The sequence below is a fragment of the Schistocerca nitens genome, chromosome 9, assembly GCF_023898315.1.
Source record: "Schistocerca nitens isolate TAMUIC-IGC-003100 chromosome 9, iqSchNite1.1, whole genome shotgun sequence".
Taxonomy (NCBI): domain Eukaryota; kingdom Metazoa; phylum Arthropoda; class Insecta; order Orthoptera; family Acrididae; genus Schistocerca; species Schistocerca nitens.
In genome coordinates, this window is record NC_064622.1 from 123,270,623 (window position 1) to 123,295,891 (window position 25,269).

Consider the following 25,269-nt stretch of genomic DNA (forward strand, 5'->3'; position numbering starts at 1 on the left):
AGCCCTATTACACGACCTCGTTCAAACTCAGTGAGATGCTGATAATGTCTTCGTTGCAGCCTTGAAGATATTCTTGACCCACGTCAGCTCACTACGTCCAGTCTCAAAGATAACTAATGCCCACGACCGTTAAAGCGCGTATTTATAGCAGATTTAATTTGCATTCTTGTAGTGGCGCTGCTAACGCCACTCTTATGCGACTGGCACGAAATCTGAATGCACGCCGTCTTTCAGATGTAGAAACACGCCTGCCAACTGTCATTTCTGTCTCACAACTCCTTGTTGATGTTGCGATTTATTTTTCCATCACTGTATATTTAAATGTATGAGAGTCCACGCAGTCCACCTCATGCCTATTTACCGAATGCCTCCTCACACGCCCGCATCTCGTGGTCGTGCGGTAGCGTTCTCGCTTCCCACGCCCGGGTTCCCGGGTTCGATTCCCGGCGGGGTCAGGGATTTTCTCTGCCTCGTGATGGCTGGGTGTTGTGTGCTGTCCTTAGGTTAGTTAGGTTTAAGTAGTTCTAAGTTCTAGGGGATAATGACCATAGATGTTAAGTCCCATAGTGCTCAGAGCCATTTGAACCATTTGAACCTCCTCACACTGGATTGAAGAGTTTTTAGCAAACACAACACAGCATGTTGTTATCAATGGAGAGACGTCTACAGACGTTAAAGTAACCTCTGGCGTGCCACAGGGGAGTGTTATGGGACCATTGCTTTTCACAATATATATAAATGACCTAGTAGATAGTGTCGGAAGTTCCATGCGGCTTTTCGCGGATGATGCTGTAGTATACAGAGAAGCTGCAGCATTAGAAAATTGTAGCGAAATGCAGGAAGATCTGCAGCGGATAGGCACTTGGTGCAGGGAGTGGCAACTGTCCCTTAACATAGACAAATGTATTGCGAATACATAGAAAGAAGGATCCTTTATTGTATGGTTATATGATAGCGGAACAAACACTGGTAGCAGTTACTTCTGTAAAATATCTGGGAGTATGCGTGCGGAACGATTTGAAGTGGAATGATCATATAAAATTAATTGTTAGTAAGGCGGGTACCAGGTTGAGATTCATTGGGAGAGTGCTTAGAAAATGTAGTCCATCAACAAAGGAGGTGGCTTACAAAACACTCGTTCGACCTATACTTGAGTATTGCTCATCAGTGTGGGATCCGTACCAGATCGGCTTGGCGGAGGAGATAGAGAAGATCCAGAGAAGAGCGGCGCGTTTCGTCACAGGGTTATTTGGTAACCGTGATAGCGTTACGGAGATGTTTAATAAACTCAAGTGGCAGACTCTGCAAGAGAGGCGCTCTGCATCGCGGTGTAGCTTGCTCGCCAGGTTTCGAGAGGGTGCGTTTCTGGATGAGGTATCGAATATATTGCTTCCCCCTACTTATACCTCCCGAGGAGATCACGAATGTAAAATTAGAGAGATTAGAGCGCGCACGGAGGCTTTCAGACAGTCGTTCTTCCCGCGAACCATACGCGACTGGAACAGGAAAGGGAGGTAATGACAGTGGCACGTAAAGTGCCCTCCGCCACACACCGTTGGGTGGCTTGCGGAGTATAAATGTAGATGTAGATGTAGATGTACATAACAACGTCACGGGACAAAATGTTATTCACTTCCACAAAACAGCATAGTCCGGGCTTTAGAGCGTTGCAAATGGTGTACAACTGCAATCAGGGTGTCAAGTGACGCACCATTACTGACGTGAGTCATGGCCATGAAGTCACATGTATGGGACAGTCGGATGTAAGGAATCAGCGCAGTAACATGGGTCGATACCGTAACAAGACAGAATGGCAAAAACGAGGTATAGTGTTTGGACATGCCAATCACACAACTGTGAATGTTGGTGTGTCATTACGGACTGTCCAGCAGGTCTACAATGATTTATGTACTACCATCAGACAACTAACACAGCTTAAGAACAGAGGACGTGAATAAATCGTAACCGACAGAGACCTAACGCGATTATTACGACTTGACAGTGACAGTAGGTTTCAAAAAGACATAAGTTACTGCTTTCAGTGAATGCATATATGTTTGAATTGAATGAACAAACTGAATAGAACTATATGTGTTGCCATTGCTAAGCGTACATACAAATGTAAACCTGCACATCTTCAGTGCAACTGAAAGGGAACAGTACCGCCCGACATTGAAAATAGGTACAACATACTTCATTATTTTTGTCAGAACAACACATTTTTTTTGTAAAATAACTCAATTTCAATTAATACAGCGAAGCTGGATACCAGTGTGGGAAAGAATGACAATTTATTTATTTAATTGATCACATGTGCACTCCCACAAAATAAATCCCTACATCCAGTTTGGTGAGATCTGTGAAATGAATGAATGTATGGTCGTCTGCTAACCGCAGATAGTGAATGTGAATATATCATCATCTTTGAGACGATCCTTTGGCCACCTTTGGTGGGACCAAAGAGATGAAATTTACCTGAGCTTTGAGCGCCTGAAATGTGGCTGACCAATACGGTAGCGTGGTCTTCCCCCACTTCAGCAGAGGTGCGAGAGGACCTCGAGAACGGCCATGTTTCGGCACTCTGCCGCTGGATCTTGTGCTGTTAAGACCTGTTTTAGTTGTGCTCCGTAATGACCAAAGAGTGGAGACATGGTACGCATGTGGAATATTTAAGAGTAGTTTGAAATAATAATTTCTCTATTTCAGGAACTTTTGTGGGGAGAATTAAATGTCAGGCAGGTAATATTAATGGGATTGTAGTAATCTTCGGAAGTGACCAACGGTCACAATGAACCCACGTGTAGCAATAAGTTGAAATACTTCCGTGTGCTTAAGTTAAGCTGAATTACTAGTGTGTGTACAATAAGTTGAAATATTTGAGAAATAGCGTGTGTACCATAAGTTGAAATATTTAAGAAATGACGTGTGCAGGACTTGAAATTAGAGACGAGTACTTCCACGTGGTGAGTACTGTGTGAGTCTCAAACTGTGTATGAGACAAAAGATAAAGAGAAGTACTCGTCCATGGTATCAGTTGAGGACTCGAGTGTGTGATGAATACGTTCTTAATATTACTTTGCTTGATATGATTCCGTGTGACGCTAGATTCAAACTCTGAGAGAGAAGCAAGGTGAGTCGGCCGTCTATCCAGCAACGCCACTTGGCTTGCATTGCACAGGAAGACGTGCAAATATCTCCAGAGTTCATAGTAGGAAAGTTGAATTACAAAGTGGGGCAGTGTCGTGTGAAACTGGGATAAATACTAATTGAAGTGGGAAAGCTGAAAGTGATAATGTTGTGACTATTTAGTGTTTTGTATTTCATGTCGTAGTGTGGTGTATGTCATGTAATTTGGGTATGTGTGGTTTGCATGGGAGAGTAGCAAGGTAGTTTCGAAAGATTAGTGGGTTATGCTTGTTCCTTCTGTACTCCTCGGTCTGGAGGATAGTTTCGTGATGATGATTGTGAGAGTCGAAGTGTGAGAAATAATAAAAGATCCACCATCCTATCTAGAAAGTGCACTGTAGCGTTAAATAATTACGAGACCATAATATAGAGATTCACCAATGTAAAGCCATGCCCACTGGGCGGAATTTCTCATGTGTTATTGTTGTAGGTTATAGAATTTGTGTGTTTAGGTTAGAGAATTTATCGGAATAAATAAGATAGTGAAAAGAAAAAGATTGGTGGACTTTTCCTTCGAATTGTATGTTGTCATAATGTCCCGAATTTATAATGTGTGCGCCATTCATATTCAGTGCGGTGGCCACGTGTTGACAAAAGCCGTTAAATAAAAGACAAAAAGAAAATGTGGTATTGCCAGTGCGTGGTGTACAGTCAGAGTTCTGTAAATTACTGATAGTCAGATGCGTGTTTCCGTTGCGTATTAATCATATAGGAGGATAACTTGTAACTTAAGTGTGAGTACTAGAGTTCATGTTACTCGATAAATAAGAATGAATCCTCTCGCTTGGCAGACCACTCATCTTGCAGGCCTGACTGCTTGATGCCACAGTATGAGCAAGGCATGTGGGTGCCTCTCACAACAAACAACACAGAAACTGGGTATTAAAATGTGTATATGCAGACTGAGGAGACGAATGAAAATTTATACTAAGGCCAGGATTCGAGCCAAGGTCTCTACTCTACTCTTGCACAGTAGCTTTGCAACACTAGACTGACTACCGTACCACGCCTCCCTGCTAAATCCAAACTCCCATTCACACTCAGCCCACTTGGTATTCCCCCGTTTTCATTCGTCGCTTCAGTCTGCATATATACATCGAAGATGTTCGAGAGTTGAAAAGGTCTCTGGAACCATGCAGTTTCATTTGGACATTAAAGGCCTAGAGACGTGTAGCGTGCTCCGAGGACCGCTTTTACTTTTCTTCACAGAATGCAAGGCTTCCCAAGAAGGTGTTTAAACAGTGGTATGTGGAGGGTATAGTCCAGGTTGGAGACAGTTGTGTCATTTTTCTTCTTTTTTTTAGATTTTTGCGTACCATTATTTGAAGCCGGTCATTCAGGCTATAGTGAACATTTACCAGTACGTTTATTTCAACGTTGTCGGTGACCAAATCTTGCCCTTCCCCAGGACTACAACAGTCATGTGCACAGTCCTGCATTAAAACGATCTATTGAAGTCGATTATCGTTGAAACAGCATGTTTTTGGTTATAGCGGCCTTTTTCATCTCAAGTTCAATCTCCGTGTTAAAACCTTTCAAAATAATCGATTTCTGAAGTAACCGATTTTCGGTCTTTTATTCCTTTTGTTTGAAGTAGTAAACGTAGGGAAAGGTTGAAAAATTCTAAGAGTCCCTCAGTTTTGCATTTTATGTTTCGAGATGAATCCAAACATCAAACAAAAACCTCGTGGGTAAATAAAAGAAAACCTAGTCAGTCCAGTGTTCATAGATCTTATCGCAAGTCAATGAGCGGTTGAATATTATAAAAATTTACCAGTATTCTCCTACCTATTCTAATTTTTGGAAACTCCACTCAAGAATTATTTTAACGTTACGAACAGTCTCTGCTAAAGGGTAAAAATTGAGGCTGGAGAATCTCTTTTCTGTGTTCAGCGGCTTCCAAGGATTATAATCAGATACAGGCAGCAGATCAAATACTTTCTATTTTTATTATTAACTATGATTGGATTTTTAAGTTTTTAATTTATTACTGATGCCATAATTTCCTATATTTTCATTCTTTCACAGAAATTGGAGACAAATAGTAAGATTGCGTGTAACAACGCGAAAGGTGAAGGCGAGAGCGATATTTCACAAGTTGATATGTTTCCTGCATTGCCGATTTTGGATGGTATAAATTTTTACCCTGAAGCAATGAAAAAACTTAAGAGTTTAGTTATCTTTCCACGTTTATAGTGGTATATCAATCAAATTTACCTTTTCTTCCAAGAAACAAATGGCTCTGATTACTATGAGACTTAACATCTGAGGTCATCAGTCCCCTAGAACTTAGAACTACTTAAACCTAACTAACCTAAGGACATCACGCACATCCATGCCCGAGGCTGGATTCGAACCTGCGACCGTAGCGGTCTCGCCGTTCCAGACTAAAGCGCCTAGAACCGTTCGGCGACATCGGCCGGCCTTCCAAGAAACATTCTGGATGTTTTGTCCTTATATGATGCCGCTAGTTTGTTATAGCTTTCCCCGGTTTTAATCTTGGACAGCAAATGGAGCATTATACATCATTGCTTCCACACTTAGTAAAATATTACTCGAATAGGCTTGGCGCCATTCCATTATTACAAACCAATGTACGGCGACGACAATGTGAAACCACCATTCAGACAACGTGGGTACAAGTCTTGCCCACTGCAACTACACATTACTCTGGGCGGTAACAGGTGCATTAGTGTTTCAGCTATGCTGTACCCATTCTTATGTTATTCGTTTGTTGCTCGTTTCTCCCTGTCGATGTTATTATTAAAATAGCACTCATCACTCTTCCCACTTACTATAATAACGCGGTATTTCAAAGCAATGGAAATTTTACTAATAGAAAAAGTTTTATTTGAATAGCAAAAATTTTAGCACAGCTGCTATGGTACATCGATGCATCGTTCTCCTTACCCGATTATCACTAAAAGCCTGTGCACACCTAAGACAAGATGAATACCGGAAAATAAAGGGTTTTGGAACTAAAATGCCAGCCGGCCGGGGTGACCGAGCGGTTCTAGGCGCTACAGTCTGGAACTGTGCGACCACTACGGACGCAGTTTCGAATCTTGCCTCTGGCATGGACGTGTGTGATGTGCTTAGGTTAGTTAGGTTTAAGTAGTTCTAAGTTCTAGGGGACCGATGACGTCAGAAGTTAAGTCCCATAGTGCTCAGAGGCATTTGAACTAAAATACCGGTGTCGTCTTTAACCGGTCGGTTTCTCCCATCCGTAGTGCGGTCCTGGTTTTACGAACACTCAGACAACCTATAGCACTTCTACTCATCCGATACATCATATTGTCTTTATCCTACAGAAAATGTCTAGGACTGCGTGTGAAACATAGCAGTCAACCTCGCCGCATTTTGTTAGTTCTGCTACATGTAATCATCAAAACGGGTCTCCGCTGGATACGGCGTGCACAGAGAAGTTTGTGGACTCTCCTCCTCGCCTAACTGAGGCCGTTATCGAGTGCGGAGGCGCTGTTAGACGATGTTAACGTAACGTCTGCTAGAGGTAAATGATTTTTTGTTTGTGGAACTTATTTACAGAATCACTACCTGACAAGAAGAGTGAAGCAAACACAAGAGATGCTCTGATGTCACTGTTCGCATTAGAGTTGTTGGTGTTTAATATCCTTACCAGGCCCAATGTGGTACATAAGATGCCTGAACAGTCTCAGATGTTGAGTGAGTGAGGTAATGGACACAGAGATGCCGCTTACTCGTGGAAAACAGGCTTGTAACCATCTGAAAGAGTCTGAAAGGGGCCCTTCTGTGGGTCTACATTCCATCAACTGATCGAAACGTGCAATGTAGGGTTTTACAGGGACCCAGTGTTAGACTGCATGGGAAAGCCAGTGTACGCATCTTCATCGCCAAGGCTCCGCTGACCCAGTCTAACCCCACAATGGGAGGATAGCCATACTGTGCAGCAAGCGTGGCGTAAGTCCTTCCTATCTGCACCTGATATTCGAGAGCGAATAGTACACTTCCTGCAACATTTTGTGCGTTCCGCACCATTGCTTGGTGTCCACCCTTGGTAGCTGAGTGTTTAGCGCGACGGAATGTCGCACCTAATAGCCCCGGTTCGATTCCCGGCTGCGTCGGAGATTTTCTCCGCTCAGGGACTGGGTGTTGTTTGTCCTCATCAACATCATTTTATACCACATCGACACGCAAGTCGCCGAAGTGGCGTCAACTCGAAAGACTTGCACCAGGCGAACGTTCTACCCGACGGGAGGCCGTAGTCACATGGCATTTATTAGTGCTCAGTGACGAACAGGCAGACTAGAGAATTACCGTCCTATGTGTAGGTTGTTCTTAACACCACAACAAAACGGCTGTTTTTGGAGTGGTGCCACGACCGCGAAGCGCGGACTGCTAGTGAACGGAGTCGCAATGTGTTCAGCGATGAATCGCGGTTCTGCGCTACTCCCGATGGCCATTGTCTACATCTACATCTACAACTACATTTATACTCCGCAAGCCACCCAACGGTGTGTGGCGGAGGGCACTTTACGTGCCACTGTCATTACCTCCCTTTCCTGTTCCAGTCGCGTATGGTTCGCGGGAAGAACGACTGTCTGAAAGCCTCCGTGCGCGCTCTAATCTCTCTAATTTTACATTCGTGATCTCCTCGGGAGGTATAAGTAGGGGGAAGCAATATATTCGATACCTCATCCAGAAACGCACCCTCTCGAAACCTGGCGAGCAAGCTACACCGCGATGCAGAGCGCCTCTCTTGCAGAGTCTGCCACTATAGTGTATTAAACATCTCCGTAACGCTATCACGGTTACCAAATAACCCTGTGACGAAACGCGCCGCTCTTCTTTGGATCTTCTCTATCTCCTCCGTCAAGCCGATCTGGTACGGATCCCACACTGATGAGCAATACTCAAGTATAGGTCGAACGAGTGTTTTGTAAGCCACCTCCTTTGTTGATGGACTACATTTTCTAAGCACTCTCCCAATGAATCTCAACCTGGTACCCGCCTTACCAACAATTAATTTTATATGATCATTCCACTTCAAATCGTTCCGCACGCATACTCCCAGATATTTTACAGAAGTAACTGCTACCAGTGTTTGTTCCGCTATCATATAATCATACAATAAAGGATCCTTCTTTCTATGTATTCGCAACACATTACATTTGTCTATGTTAAGGGACAGTTGCCACTCCCTGCCGAGTATTGCGGCGATCTGGAGCATTCTTCCAATATTTTTGAGAGGCACGGTGTCGTTACAGCTGCCCTCATGGTGTGGAGAGCCATCGCGTATGGCATCAGGTCACGAACATCACAGACATGCTATGTCTTCATATGTTACCTCTGAGAGAACAGTGTCATTTTTCAACAGTACAATGATCCTCCACAAATGGCAAGTGTCTCTATGAAATCTTCGAGCGATACTGAGGTACTGTCGTTCACAGGAAGATCCCCAGACTTGTCACCGACAGAAGCGATCGACTCTGACGTCAATTCCTTCCTAGTGTCAATGTGGGATTCTCTCTACCCCACACCAGCAGCTATGCGATCGATCACACGTTATCCTCCACAGCTGGTCGAGCGTAATAGAGGAGTGACGCAGGATAGCCCTGCGTGTGTACACCAGCCACATATATTAGGCTACTGGCACTATGTAACAGATTATCAAGGTCCGATTACAACAGCTTTAGGTCACCTTGTCTCAGGAGGTGTACAACATCTTCAAGACTCACTTCCCAAGTTTCATGTTGGAAAGTGGGCCTCTTTTGCCAATTTGTTTGTAAATTTTACTCGATTTTGTAATCCTGAAATAGTACCAGATCTTCGTAAATTTGATTCGATTTCGATTTTGTAATCCCGAAATAACATCACATGCCCTCTCAACCTGTGAAGTTCCTTTCCGCTTCCCCCTTCCCCTCTGTGTGCTTCACCTCTTTTGTCAGACGGTGTAATAAAATAGCCTTTAAATCCTGTCTTAGTTCTCTCATTTACAAACTAGAATTCGATAGACATCGAAACAGACAAGTCCAGATAAAACGAAATTGGAAAAAAATGGTAAAATTTACTCAAATTACAGCGACACATAAAAGTATATTTCACCATATTCCAATACAGTACCGTATTAAATTACTACCGAACGCTAGGTACACTAACAAAGGAGAGTAATTTCAAAAGAAGCTCGCCCTTGATGTTCCCCCACTCAGCCCTGGGCCATCCGGTGACCATACTGCCTCTTTTCGGCTGTTAGCCACTACCGCTGCCCATCAAAGCGCGCCAGTGTTCGCCCCCGGCGCGACGGGCCGCAGTCCGACCGCCCCAGCGTCTGGTTAGCCTCGGGCTCTCGCTCCCGGGGAGCGGATCTGCATTACTCCATCCCCCTCCCCACCCCCCCCTTCCACCACTCCCTGTACCCCACACCAGCAGCTATGCGATCGATCACGCGTTACCCGCCACCAGCACAGCTGGTCGAGCGTAACAGAGGCGTCGCGCGGAATAGCCCTGCGTGTGCACAGCAGTCCCATATATTAGGCTACCGGCACTACGTAACAGATAAGATGTGCGTGTTTGTTTGTGTGTGTGTGGGGGGGGGGGTGTAGGTGAGTGGGCGGGCGTGTGGGTGGCTTAATTGCTGGGGGGCGGGGTCATTTATTTGTGGCTTTTGGACATTATCCACTCACACACTGCATGATACCTCCTTTCCGCAAAGCCTTGGTAGGTATACTCAATTTGAAAATGGCACCTGTGGAAATTTAATGAAACATTTCTTCTTATTGGTTAACTTTAAGTTGGAATTTTGAATAACTTAACTGGAATGGTAATGGAAATACGGCGTTCCAGTGAGAAACAAGAATTTTATATAGCAACAACATTTATTTTATAAAAATCGGGAAAAGTACTCCTTGATCACTCACTTTACTTAATAGTACGATTATGTGGATTGCTGGCCCAGCTCAAGAGCAGCATCAAATATTTGTATTGGTTGTATGTATAACAAAATAGAAGTAGCAATTTTATCCAACCTGGCTATCTCTCCTAACTAAGATGACTACAGGAGCCATCACGCAGAGCGTCTTTACTCACGAGTCTCAGCACGGAATGCCTAACCGTCTCCCCTCGTCCGGGGTCGACACACGGTGGCCGGAAGGGCTCAGAGAGTCTGCACAGCGGCTATTTGCCAACCTAACGGGGCCTGCTAACGAGCGGGGAGCTTATGTCTCTCTGGTCCAGTGCAGTCGCGCTCTATTTAATACAATGTTTGGCTAAACTGCATCTCCACATTCAGAGAACCGGCAGCAGACAGCCCACGCATACGTCAGCAGACGACCCGCATTCACACTTACAGACTATACTAAGAGTGATAATATAACATAATTTCGAATAATAAATCTTATATTGCTCTTCCCTGAGTGTCGGAAGGGCACGCAAGTGTGTTCTGAGTATAAAACTATTGTGTCAAGCCACCTAGCGGCTCACGTGGAGCCGTTACAACATCCTCCAACACATGATATTTCGCAAAGATGTATCCAATCAGAGACATCATGTACAGACACATACACTCAAGAGTAGTCACGATCCGTTTAGCCGCCAAAAACAATTTTAATATACATTGACACTTCATATCCTTCATTCTGATAGAAGTCGTTATCCACAAAATACCAAGCACTACAGCGACTTAGTTGTCGAGTGGTATCGCAGCACGCAGCTGACGTGCTAATTGTCACTTGTCTGTCACAGCACAAATAAATATATCTTATTATCTTTCTGTTTCATGCTTTATTTGTATATACTTTACACAACAATGAATAGCGGTCCTAAAAATTTACAAAAATGTCGTTAGTGAATTACTGGCTGGATTTAGAAAAGCGAGTTCAGTCACAAGCAATGTATATACTCTCTGACAAGCGATAGAGAAAAGACTAGAATATAACCTACAAGCATGCACATACAGCATTCATATAAGCTGAATTAAATAAATAAATGAGAAACAAACGAGCGGCAGGCTGTAAGGTGAAAAACGCTAAAGGTGTTGTATCGTAATGCCATTGTCTACGGAAGATGGTGTCGTTCCTTTAAGAGCGTTGAGGCCCCAACCTTGCTGCTAGAGGGACACAGACTCAACCCTCGGGATGACAGAGCGAGCAAGTTCAAACGTCGACGGACCACTACCTTCAATAGTGCTGAAAAGTAAAACAGTGTCTTCAAAGAAAGACCAAAGCCAAGGGTGGGACAAGTTTATGGAGAGCACTGCGTGTCCGCTGCAATTCCGACGCTCAGTCCGACCTCTGGGACAGGGGCTGTCCCACTGTAACTCGCCACCTCCGATAATAAGAGCGTCCACCTGCTGGACTATGTTTCGGTAAAGCGGTGAGACGTTCCAGATCGTGCGTCACCGTCCAATGGTATCCATCCTTCGTTTGTGTCGCTTGTGCCACGCCTTTACTTTTCAGCAAACGTACAGCGCTCTTCCTACAATCATTCTTCGATGAATTTCCGTTCCCCGTACTCTCTTTCTCAGGAAACGCGCTGCGCCCCTTCTCTGTTCTTCAGAAGCCTCCCTTTCACTGTTTTCAGCATGGATCAGTGCAGTGGACAGTCGACGCTTGCACGAACTCCCTCTGTCGTCACGTAGGTGTGTGAGCTCGTGTCCCTCTTAGGAGCGAGTTTGAGGCCTCAACGCTCTTACAGGTACCATACTATCTTCAGTAGGCAATGGTATTATGATGTGTCTTTTTGAATGCACCTTATAGATTTAGTTAAAGTATTCGACAGTGCTAACAGAGACAAGATAGAAATTGTAATGCAAAATAATCGATGTCGCAGAAAATTAATAAAGAGCATAAGAAGCCCATTCAAAGAATCAAAAATTGTAGAAAATACAAGTGTAACAAGAACAGAATAAATTTTAATAAACAAATGAGTACGATAAGGGCGCCCAGTGTCACCTACTCTTCTTAATACCTATGCAGGTGGCATTGTCCTAAATTGGAGACAACACATAAAAAGAAGTTATAGAAATATGGAAAGACAGCTATCAAATGTTTCGCTTCATGCAGATGACATTTTGATATTGCAAGAAAAAGAAGGCGGGTTACCGCATACAATGAATCACCTGAGTTGCCTTAGTATGCAATATGATGTTGATATTCGTAAAGCCGAGACTAAAGTGATCGCTTTCTGGGGAAAAGATGCGACCTGATCCATAATGATTTTGCACAATGTGATTTTAGAACGAGTGTTGGCTATCATTTATTCGAGATGTGAAAATGACCTGGACAGCGAATGGCTCTGAGCACTATGGGACTTAGCATCTATGGTCATCATTCCCCTAGAACTTAGAACTACTTAAACCTAACTAACCTAAGGACATCACACAACACCCAGTCATCACGAGGCAGAGAAAATCCCTGACCCCGCCGGGAATCGAACCCGGGAACCCGGGCGTGAGAAGCGGGAACGCTACCGCACGACCACGAGCTGCGGACCCTGGACAGCAGTAATGCTCTACACACAAAAGTGGTTAGGTTTGGAAATTTAGGTGGGAACATTCATAAAGCGTTTTAAAAAAAGACTAGGCAGGAAACCAGAGTAAAATTTTATAAAACTATGGTTCTTCCAGCACTCCTACATTACAGCAAATGATGTGTACGGAAAGAAGATTGAGTAAAATACAAAGTGTAGAAATGATATGTCAAAGAAGAACAAAAGGTTTCTTAAGAACGGACAACACAATAAAAACGAAAGGCGTCGACAAGAACTAAAAGTAGAGCTGATGGCAGAATAACCAGATACCTAAGCACCTATTGCGACACGTACAAAGAATGAACAGTAAACGGATTTCAAACGAACCTCTGCTTTTAAACCGACATGCAGTTTGTGAAGAACGAACATGATGTGTTGAAAATGAAGAAGACTTTTTCGTTTTACCTTAAGAGCTTATGTTCAGAACCAAGTTGTTCTAGGCAGCTGCACGTGGCACTGACTGGCTGCTTGGTTGATGGGCCGAAGAGGTACTTTCGTACAGAGGCTATACTAAGACGGAGCAATGCCCACCATTCATTCAGTAACCCAGTCAGGAACCGTGGGGCAGGGGCCATGAGACTGCCTCTCGTGTCCTCCTGCAGAGAGGCACACATGAATATCTCTCTTGTGCATTGCTCTTGCCTCCGGCTCTCTTATGTTTCAGCTCTACTCCAGGGAAGATGGCTTAGGCTTGCGTCTGCCTCTCTCTCTCTCTCTCTCTCTCTCTCTCTCTCTCTCTCTCTCTACGATACGTCTTTAATCCCTGAATTATTACTCTTTCTTTCTAATATCTTAATTTTTGGCCAGCCACCCCTCTTGTCCATGAGATTGGAATGGTGCAAATTCATCCTTCCGGGAGAGTCCCAGAGCAAACTATAAACTGAACTGCAATAAACGAAGATATTTTCTTGGAATTTATGAACTTCAATCATATTTTGCAGACAACACCTTCCGTCCTACTCTCACCCCCCTCACCGTCAAATACTGTAAAATCCAATGTGGTAAATACGACTAAAATATTGAAACTGGATATAATCAAACAATGGAAAATCTATGCTGGAATAACGGCAATATTATGAAAATTATAGTTTGCTACTTACCATATAGAGGACACAGTGAGTCGCAGACAGGTGCGACAATGGACTTTCGACCTGAAAGCCTTCTCAACACAACTCATACACAAATGACCACTGTCTGTGGCATCTGCAGCCGGCGACTATGGTCATATGTGCGTGTGTTTCGTGAATGTGTGCGTGGTTTCAACTTCAGAAGAATGCCTTTTGGCCGAAATTTAAAATGTATAACAATCTTTTTGTTGAGCGTGTCTGCGACTCACCACGTCCTCAATACGAGTGATTTGCAGCCTTTGTGATACCATGAACCCTGAGCGAAATCAGTGAACACCCTCCCTCCACCCCTTTCCCTTCACCATTATAAACATTAGCGCTTATTAAACTATGGAATGAAAAAGAATTTCCTTTGAACCCCTTTTTTAAGTAATGAAACATAATTCATATTTTATTTTTTTAGGTGGTTTATTAAACCACAAACTAAAGAGTTAGTGAATTGCTGAGCTCCTTACTTCTGAAATGGTAGAGACTGCAGGCTGCCAGTGCCTTGTGTCCCACCATTGCCACTAATAATAATAATAATAATAATGTGTAGGCACTACTGCATTGTAGTAGTCGTTATATAGTTGCTGTTGTGTTGTGCTGCCGGTTAGTTGGTTTGTTGTTTTAAAATCAGTAATGCAGCAATCTCTGGTCTATTGTGGGAACTACTTACAACTCTGATATACTCAAGCATATGTGATATCTCAGCATCTGTGATACACGTGCCTCAATTTTTATATTATAGATGAACGATAGAAATACAAGGTATGTGTGTAGTTGGTGGAATATGTGAGGAAGATGTTCATACATGCGTTTTACATTCATTAACTTTTACCATATTGTCTCACTCGTTAATGCTAGTATTTGTAATAAAAAAATATAATTGTAGGAAATGTATATAATGCGTATTTCAGTCTAATGATACTGTGATCTTCCACAAATAATTTAACTTCGTGACCTAAACACAGTTGAAGAGTTTTGTCTTTACCCCTCAGAATATTTCATTTCACCCCCTCCCTCTCCCCCACCCCCAGAGCTAATTACCCCCATGTTGAGAATCATTGCTCTATATGGTGAGTAGCACTGTCTACTTTTCATAATATTGAAGATTTTTCCACACCATCCTAGATTTTCTCACCCATTCACATCCAAGTCTCACTCTAGTTCACCCACTCAATGACACTATTACACAGATACTGTAAATTTAGTAAAACGCTCTAAAACGAGTAATACCAGGAGGAGACTAACAGAACGCCACAGAGGTATGGGGCAGTCCTGTCTCTTACTGAAAAGATACATGAACCACCCCGCCAACAATCACATTAAACACTTCTTCCTAATGCTTAAGGGAGCGAATCGGGCATTTAACAGAACCTTCAAATGTCATACCGTATTAGTGTCATTGTCAGCTAAATTACAGGACAGCTCAGCTATCCGCTGTCTCCTCGTACGACTATGAAACCCAGTCAATTAAATCGTGGCGCACTGGGATCTGCACAGAAGCACCACACACTACATAATCCTGTCCGTGGAGCAAGAAGCGGTGCGCCATACGGATGTTAAGAGGAATGGGAGTGTACCGGACAGAAAGAAGGATAATTATGAACATAAACAAGGATCTGAAAACCAAGGCATATGGTAGAATAGGTTGGAGAAGAAACAACAAACAAATGACTAGCAGGTTTGCTGACAAGGACGCTTTCCCACATTGTTCAATATAAAATAGAGCCTCTATATAAATTCCTGTAAATCCGAACCTCTTAAAATGAAGTACATGTATGGAGTATCCATCCTGGATCCGTTTCGCCCAACCGCTCAAAGCAGAACATCTGCCGACCCACTCACTCGCTCCAATTGTGTCTGTTTCAATGAGACCACACGTTCCTTTCCCAGTGCTTAATGGTTTACACATGAAATCCTTTTAATTACTGGTGTTTTAGGTTTGTCATTGTCGGTACAGTTTAGTGTTATGTTTCGCCTCCTTTGTTCACTATTTCTGTCCATACAGCTTATAAAAATAAGTGCTACTACAAAGAAAAGGAAATCTGTGCCTTTGAAAGTTCTGTTAGAAGCACTGAACAGTAGATGGTTAGGTGACATCGCCTCGCGGAAACGTTGCTCTAGACACTTCGCCATTCTTTCGCGAAGCAAATTGTTACCAGACGTAGTTAAAACCTTTATTTTGCCAATATAAATTGCCTATGTAAACATTTCGTTTTAATAAAGTTCTTACGTTAACAACTGTATTCTTCTCAACCTAGTTTTTTTAATTTTTTCCCACATACATTTCGACAGGCCAAGTTCCCAATAGTTCAGTAGTTCCAGGTTGTCCAGTCCCGTTCATCTCGAACTATCGAGAGTCTACTGTATATTTTGAGGAAACTGTAATGAAATATTTTGAAGGAAATACGGATACAGCTGCCGGAGGACAACGGATATAATACAGAAAATTCGATGAAGTGGTGGTGCTTTTGTCTGAAGACGAATTGAAAAGTGGAAATGGGAAACATTCTAAGTGCCTTTTTTGAAAGAACGTGTTTTCCGTTCTGTTCTCGAAACGCTTTTGCATGTCCCTACGCCAGTGGCGGATACATATGAGGGCGCACTGGGCGAATGCCTTCCCCCCCTGCCCCGCCCTTACAGAGCTGGCCGCATTGCCACCCGCACCGCTCCCTGGTTAGTCAGCCCGCACGCTATTCGTTCGTTTCTTTCGCCAGTCGACTAGACTGAATCGAGTTATCGAGTAGTTGTACTTTCCTACAAAATATTTGCTTGTCTACGTGCATCTATTGCTACAGTAGAAAGAAATTTTTCAACATTGCGGCGAAGAAAGACATGGCTGAGGTCGACAATGAAGGAGGATGGATTCAACGGCTTACCTCTGTTGATTGTCCTATTCACGATGTAATTAACCAATTTGCTAGGAAGAACAGTAGCATAGAATTCATCATTTAAGGAAGAGAACCACAATTGCAACTTTTTTCATACCATTAGGATGGCATTGTCTTGTATATGTGTATATTACGTTTAAATAAAACTTTCTTAAGTTTTGCATGTGACTTAATTATTTTTTATTACGGTGAAAGGAAAGTTAGCTCAAGATATCTTTAGGGCCCCTTCTTGAGATTTTTCTGTATCTGCCACTGCCATAGGCTTGATCTAGCTACCAAACCACGAGAAATGTATTTTAAACATGAAATACTAGATGGTGCATGAGCTTTGTTTCGATATTGGATTCCCTGTGAAGTCCCACAATTAAAAGATATGAGAAGTAGTAATTTTGTTGACTAGAGTTACGCTAGTTAAAAACGTAATGCTGTGTTTCTATACTTGTTTTTATAAACTTAGTGCCTCAGTATTTATGGTCTCAAACTGACGGAATGGGTTGTGGTCACACTGATAAAAGATGTCTTTCTAAAATTTGGCTCAATTATTCCTCGGAAATTTGCATACGAAGTAATATGCTATTTTAAGTCTAATTTACTAATTAGTTATCGCAAAACACATGACCAAAAACACTCGACAAAACTGCATCTTTTTTGAAACATCCGCCATTTTATTATTTTATAAAATTTCAAAACACTGTGACGTTACTCCGTGCGTAATATCCCATAGAAAAATGATTTTTTTTTTCATTTCATGCAAGGTTTGCAGACTGCAGGACAACTCAATCTGGACAGAGCAACTGTAACTGCGCAGATGGTGGTTTCATGATGAATCAATTTATTTAAAAAAAAAGGATAATTTTTTCCAAGAAAATGTAAGTAATGTGCAAAAAAAGATTTACGTTGATTACTTCATTACTTTTTCCAAAACAAATCGTAAATACCGCTTGTATTACAGGCTGGCTGAGGAGAATGACCCTTAATGACACTTTTAACAAAAACTTTCTTCATTGTGTTTTGTCGAAAAATGGCCTATTATGGATCGTAGTTATGTACAAAAGCAAGCTGATAACTGGAAAGATGAAAATAGGAGCCAACTACTGTTAACAGTTTTGATTATTTACACAAATAGTCTCATTACCGATATCGAACCGACTGGCTCTTCTTCAGACAGCTTGTAAGATCTTTGTAGTATGAGAGTTGGCAGTTTTCTTTTTTGACACTAATATTTAGGAAACGTGATATCGTCTTTAGGGGCTGTTACCAGTTAAATCTTTCTCAGTAGTGTGACCTAGGTTTTGACTATTAAAATACCGTCGGTTTAAGCACTTCATAATATGCATGAACTCAGGTAACCATCACATCATTCTTTACGCCTTTCTTTTTAAGTACTTACTGCAAGTTCTGTCAAAAATGTTCACTTCGTGAGCTTTCTTTTTTACATCCAAATTACGGTAACCGTTAATGATAATGGTCATCGATAGAGACAAGTTCACAAATTTTCTAATTCTGTTCATGTTAGTCTTTCATGTTTAATCAGTAAATCACAATATTTTCAAGTTGCTCCTGATTCTTTACACCCCATTTGCCTATTCAAATGTTTTTAAGTACGATTATCTGTACACGCATTGCAGGTTTCTTGAAGAGATTATTATTACTTAATGGTTTCATGGCGCTTGGCGTACTCGCTTTGCGCTTAGCCACCTTTATTTATGCAATATGAAAAGGGGCGTGATTTCTTCCAGCTCAGGCGAGCACTGCAGAGTAGAGCCATACCATTTTTGATCCGGGTTCAGACACTGTTTACTGCATTAGTAAACAATGAGTGTTTATTCGTTTTACGTAAGTTCGGACACCTTCAGTTACAGTGTTTGTTTATCCTGCATTTCTATCAGCTACAGTTGTTAGGTCAAACGTACTATCGTATTCAGAATACTATGCTAAAAGAAGTATTGTGCTGTTATATATTCACAGCAGTCCATAAGTACACATTATATTTAGTGATTAGTTCAGTCATTATGAAGGAATCTTGCATAGCTCCGTATGTAACCATTGGTTTGGTTAGCATACATAGCGACTTTGTAAATTAAAAACCTATATAAATGCAATTTTGGTAAACATTTTTGGAAAGCAGTGATCAATTAATTGTTATATTTTGACTAAAGTTCAGTCTTGATCACGTCATGTATGTTTTAATGATACAGTCAACTCTGCGTAGCAGCGAGGAGAGCTCCGCCTACCATCCTAAGAAGCCATAGGTCTGATGATGGTTTTGTAGAAAGAACCTAAACCGGTTACCTGTATCATTAAAACATACATGACGTGATCAAGACTGAACTTTAGTCAAAATATAACTATATAAATGCTCTGTGTCAGCAGTTCAAATATTAAGATTACATATAAAGTTAGTACATTTCTACAACAGTCATATCTAGAAGTTAGATTCGTAGTCTTCACAGGAATTGTATAAAGCGTACACAAATACGAAAGTTTCACAAAATCTCACATAATGGTTTCATATAGGCAAATAGAAGTATGAGGATTGTAGGATATTCCTGTTATACTACATTTATCATTGTTTACAATAATTATTGGAAAAAAACAGCCAACAACTAAAATGACAGATTTGTAACTTACAACTTATTCCATTTGCACCCTTCAGCTGACAATGTGTAAAATGGTAGAAAATATGAGTGAAGAATGTCAAGAGGGTGGCATGAGAATCAGCAGTAACAAAACCAAGAGTACTGTAATTGATACAGTGAAAAAGAACAGTGCCATAAGATAAGGAAACTACATAACGAGTAACAATCTCATTTACTTTTTTATCTTAATAAAGGAGGATATTACATGCACCCAAGAAATCAGAACCAGGACTGTAATAGGTAACCGGCAGGAAAATGAAGAAGAATCATGCGGAAAACTGAAAGCAACTGATAAGAAAACTATTTACATGATTTGTATGCTGTGTGGTTTTCTATAGCACTAAAACGTGACGGACAAGGAAGGAAGCTGACAGATAGTAGGCCTTTCGATGTGGATACGGAGAAGGACGGAACGAAAAACTGAACAGAAAGAGGTAAGAAGGGAGCTGCATTAAGAATGGTAGGTGAAAAAAAGACGAACAACACAGGAAGTTTTAAAGAAATTAAATGGCTTGACACGTTCTGAGGAGACAATGCTTTAGAGAGGATGCTGAAAGAAAACAAAGAAAGAGGGAGGAAAATATACCATTTTATAGATAATGTGAATTTGCAAAACAGTTGTTTGTATTGACAAAAAGAACAGCAGATGACAAAGAAAGATGGAGAGTCAATATTATTTAAAGACCTGTCAAACGAGAAGAACAGTAAATCAAATAAAAATAAAATACTACATAAATATTTTGCGATATTCAAAGCCATATGAAGCAACGCAATAATGTATTGGTTCGGTCAGTTATCCTAGAGTACTGACAAGAGAAGCCTACACGCAGCGTGTGAGCGAATCTGCTCGACTTCCACGCGACTGTAGTGCGTGCATAGTTGTAACAAATGCTGCTTGATAAATTAATGGTCATTTTGACAAATTATCTCATTACATCTTCAGTGTCTCTCGCTACGATTGTACTGCAAGGACTATTATTATTATTGTGAGTCTTGAGGTTTTCTCGTTGTACTGAATATTCTATGAAGTTTCGGGATTGCAGCCGGATCATGACGTCTTGCCGCAATATTTCGGCTGGCAAGAAGTCAATATGATACTGTGGTAATCCCGACAGCTCATAGAATATTATTATTATTATTTCCGGAAAAACATGTTTTGTTGTAGCATTACAATCTCATAATTGTAGATATACAGTCCGACGCCTTATTCAGTTGCGCTAACCCGACTGCTTGATGGATGGCGCTCTCGTATGATATTATACACCATCTTACAACTTTGAACCTCGATTTCTTGAAATTGTTTGAGAGGTGCATCGTACTAGAGCAGCATTCGTTACGTCTAAGTATGTAATACAGTCGAGCAAAAGATGAGCAAAACCGGAAGTTCATTAGTTGCGTAAAACATTGTGATTCTTATTTTTCTCAAACGTAAAATTTGATACAAGCAGTTACATGCAGTCACAACGAATTCATATATTAGCGCGGAAAGACATCGGTGTATAGCTCTTCAATGTTTCAGCAGAGCTTCCGCCAATTTTTTTTAAAGCAATAATAATAACGCTGCGAATGCTTCGCTAGAATATAGGGCGTCGCTAAAAGAAAGTCCCAGATATAAATTTTAATAAATCGTCTGTAATCATTGTAAACTATTTGTTCAAGATCACATTTAAAGAGCAACTCAAACCGTTCTAGATACGCACAAGCACCAGTACTGTTTTGTCTTCTTCCTTCTTGAGGCGTCATACATGCAACTCCCAGGCATAAAGCGTTTTGTGCGTGAGGAGAAAAGCGAGCAATGACGAAAAGTATATGAAGAGGATGTTTACCGTGTGAGAGGATCATACCTTCGTAGACCTAAGAAGTCTTTTGAGAGTGGAATTCTTGAACTTCAGTGAAGCAGGTTTTAAGAAAACTACTATATATGATTCCATACCGGCTACAGGTGGGATATGCTTCAACGCCAGATGACTATCGGGCCCATTATTACTTTGCATGTGAAGTATTGTAGCGGGAAGATTACTTTTTAGATGGTGTGGTGCTCAGTAATGAAGCAACTCTTGATCATAATTTCGTACCTGGGGTTAAAACAGCTGCGTAAACTTGTAAAATACCATAGAGATTTCCTAAAATGAAATAGTTTCTGCCCTGTGTTCCAACGTCACCCGTTTCTTCACTGAAGCTACCGTAACAGGGGTGGTTTATGAGGATATTTTGCAAGAACTGCTCTTTTCCCAGGGTGAACCTGACACCCTTATTCAGCAACAAGATCATGCCCGTACCCATTGGCATCTCTTTGCACGAGAATGGTTGAACGTCGAAATCCAATTACTGTTGGATTGGTCGTAGTGGTCAATAAGCACTTTTCTGCTGGCTTCCTCGTTCACCTAACCTAATGCCATGCGATTTAATATTTAATAAATTTACTGTTCAATTGAGCCCACACCAACGCAACCCCCAGCACAAAGCCCACTCCACCCAGATCCCACGCTACAAATTTTTCGACCGGTTCTTCACACAGAGTGAGAGTAGCGCGAGAGCGCACTCGCTTATATACTGTGCGTGGACTTAACGTTTTCACAGTGGCCAGCGGGAGCGTTATCTCGGAATCGCATACTGGGTGTTCTAGGTATGCGCGTCCTGCTGGCGCGCCGCCAACGCTGAGCCAGACGGTTACGTAACCACCGTCTAGACGATAAGCGGGCAGTCTGGCAGCTGGAGGCCCAGTATGGGGAACTATGTTCTATAATTTTTTCAAACTGTAGCGTCCTTGAGCCCCCGGTTGCAGCCCACGCCCTCATCGATGGACCTTGTGTATTTTTTGTATGTTCTCTTAATTTTAGCTTGGATATTAACGACACATTCTCACATGGAAATGGATGGATCACTGTTGCCATAGTAAGAGGTGGTAGTGGAGTGTCTAGATTTTTATTAGCAAGTTCAAACATATGGTAGGTGCGATAGGCAATTACATCTCTATCATTAAAACTTTCAAGTCCAGCTAGACTAGACGCTCCACTACCACCTCTTACTATGGCAACAGTGAACCATTTCCATGTGAGAATGTGTCGTTAATATCCAAGCTAAAATTAAGAGAACATCCAAGAAATACACAAGGTCCATTGATGAGGGCGTGGGCTGCAACACTCTTGACTGGAATGCGGTTTTTCTTGCCTCCTGCTGTTGTAGTAAGTTCAACATTTTTTGAATTTTTGTAAACTGTTGTTCATTAGGCGCGCCGCCAACGCCGAGCCAGACGTGTTACGTAACCACCGTCTAGACGATAAGCGGGCTGCGTGGCACTATGCTTTGTAAATTTTTTCAAACTGTTTCATCCTAGGGCCCCCTGTTCGAGATGTACCCTTGTCCGGTTAGTGGCTGACGCTACAGATCTTTATTTATGAAAATATAAAGTACAATCACCAACAAATTTTACATATTTTCATACACCTTTTCCTTTTATCCAAATAAAGACAGATTCATTACGATTGAGTTTTCTTTTGTTACGTGTATACAATACAAGTGGGGAGGTAGAGTCATAAGCAGACTTACCAAAGTCTTTATTAGCAAGTTCAAACATATTGTAGGTACGATAGGAAATTACATCTCTATCATTAAAACTTTCAAGTCGGCGTTGGCCCCCGGTTCTAGGCGCTACAGTCTGGAACCACGCGACCGCTACGGCCTCAGGTTCGAATCCTGCCTCGGGCATGGATGTGTGTGATGTCCTTAGGTTAGTTAGGTTTAAGTAATTCTAAGTTCTAGGGACTGATGACCTTAGAAGTGAAGTCCAATAGTGCTCAGAGCCATTTCTTCGCGAGACGTTCTTAATTACTTTGTTGTCATAAGCAAAGTTGTCCTAGATACATTTTAATACTAATGGTGTACGATAAAATAACAAATATAAGTAAACTCTGTACCTTGTTAACGAAAGTTTGTCACTATGTTCCGCCACTACTTAATCATTTTCCAGAGTTGACACACAGAACTAAAGAGGCTATTGCTTCCATTACTCCTGACTTGTCAACCAAAGTTTGGGAAGACCTGGGTTTTAGGTTGGATGTGTGCCATATAACTAAAGGTTACTTTACCTTCAGTTCGGTGTATAATTTGTTGTAAATAACATAAAGAAGATTGCTGTTGAAACTGGGACATTGTTTTATGGATACCATGTGTTATTGGCATCACGTTAGACCTTAGATAGATGCAGACCGCACGTGTCTCTCTCTCTCTGCTGCAACAAGCTGTGAAATTAACGTCAAAGACACATGACAAGAAGAATCAGGTGAAGCCGTTTATACTATGCGTTCTGGAAAATGAAACCGACCGTCACAGTTTTTCTCGTTTATAGCTGAAACGAAGGATCGATATCAGCGATTCGGAGATATACTGTAACTCTAACATTAATTAAATTTGTACGTAAATACCAATAAGATGGCGACAGTTATCGTAGTAAACTTTTATCAAGTAAACAGCAAGAACAAAGTTTACAACACTGTATATGCAACTGAAGAACAAAAGGGAAAAGGGGGGTAAGCTCATGCGAATAAATATCACAGCGGAACATGTTTAAGAACACTAAACGCATTATAAGAGTCGACGTGTATGAAAAGCAAGTAGAGGTTGGGAAGGGACTGAGACATGGTTGTAGCCTATCCCCGATGTTATTCAGTCTGTATATTGAGCAAGCAATAAAGGAAACAAAAGAAAAATTCGGAGTAGGTATTAAAATCCATGGAGAAGAAATAAAAACTTTGAGGTTCGCCGATGACATTGTAATTCTGTCAGAGACAGCAAAGTACTTGGAAGTGGAGCTGAACGGAATGGATAGTGTCTTGAAAGGAGGGTATAAGACGAACATCAACAAAAGCAAACCGAGGATAATGGAATGTAGTCGAATTAAGTCGGGTGATGCTGAGAGAATTAGATTAGGAAATGAGACGCTTAAAGTAGTAAAGGAGTTTTGCTATTTGGGGAGCAAAATAACTGACGATGGTCGAAGTAGAGAGGATATAAAATAAAGACTGGCAATGGCAAGGAAAGTGGTTCTGAAGAAGAAAATTTTGTTAACATCGAGTATAGATTTAAATGTCAGGAAGTCGTTTCTGAAAGTATTTGTATGGAGTGTAGCCATGTATGGAAGTGAAACATGGACGATAACCAGTTTGGACAAGAAGAGAATAGAAGCTTTCGAAATGTGGTGCTACAGAAGAATGCTGAAGATAAGGTGGGTAGATCACGTAACTAATGAGGAGGTATTGAATAGGATTGGGGAGAAGAGAAGTTTGTGGCACAACTTGACTAGAAGAAGGGATCGGTTGGTAGGACATGTTTTGAGGCATCAAGGGATCACAAATTTAGCATTGGAGGGCAGCGTGGAGGGTAAAAATCGTAGAGGGAGACCAAGAGATGAATACACTAAGCAGATTCAGAAGGATGTAGGTTGCAGTAGGTACTGGGAGATGAAGAAGCTTGCACAGGATAGAGTAGCATGGAGAGCTGCATCAAACCAGGCTCAGGACTGAAGACCACAACAACAACAACAACAATCACTAACGTAGATTTGCATCAGAATTTTGGAACATATACTGTGGTCGAACGTTAAAGATTACCGCGAAGAAAACGATTTATTGACAAACAGCCAACACGTATTCAGAAAATAAAAATAACTAGCTCTTAATTCTGTTGACGTAATGAAAGCTACAGACACGTTATGTCAAATTGATTCGATTTTTTTTACATTTCCAGAAGGCTTTTAACACTGTTCCTCACAAGCGTCTTATAATCAAATTGCATATATATGTAATATCGTCTCAGTTCCTCGACTGAATAAGTGATTTCCTGTCAGAAAGAACACAGTTAATAGTAATTGCCGGAAAGTTATCAACTAAAACTCAAGTGATATCTGACGTTCCCTAAGGAAGCGTTATACACTCTCTG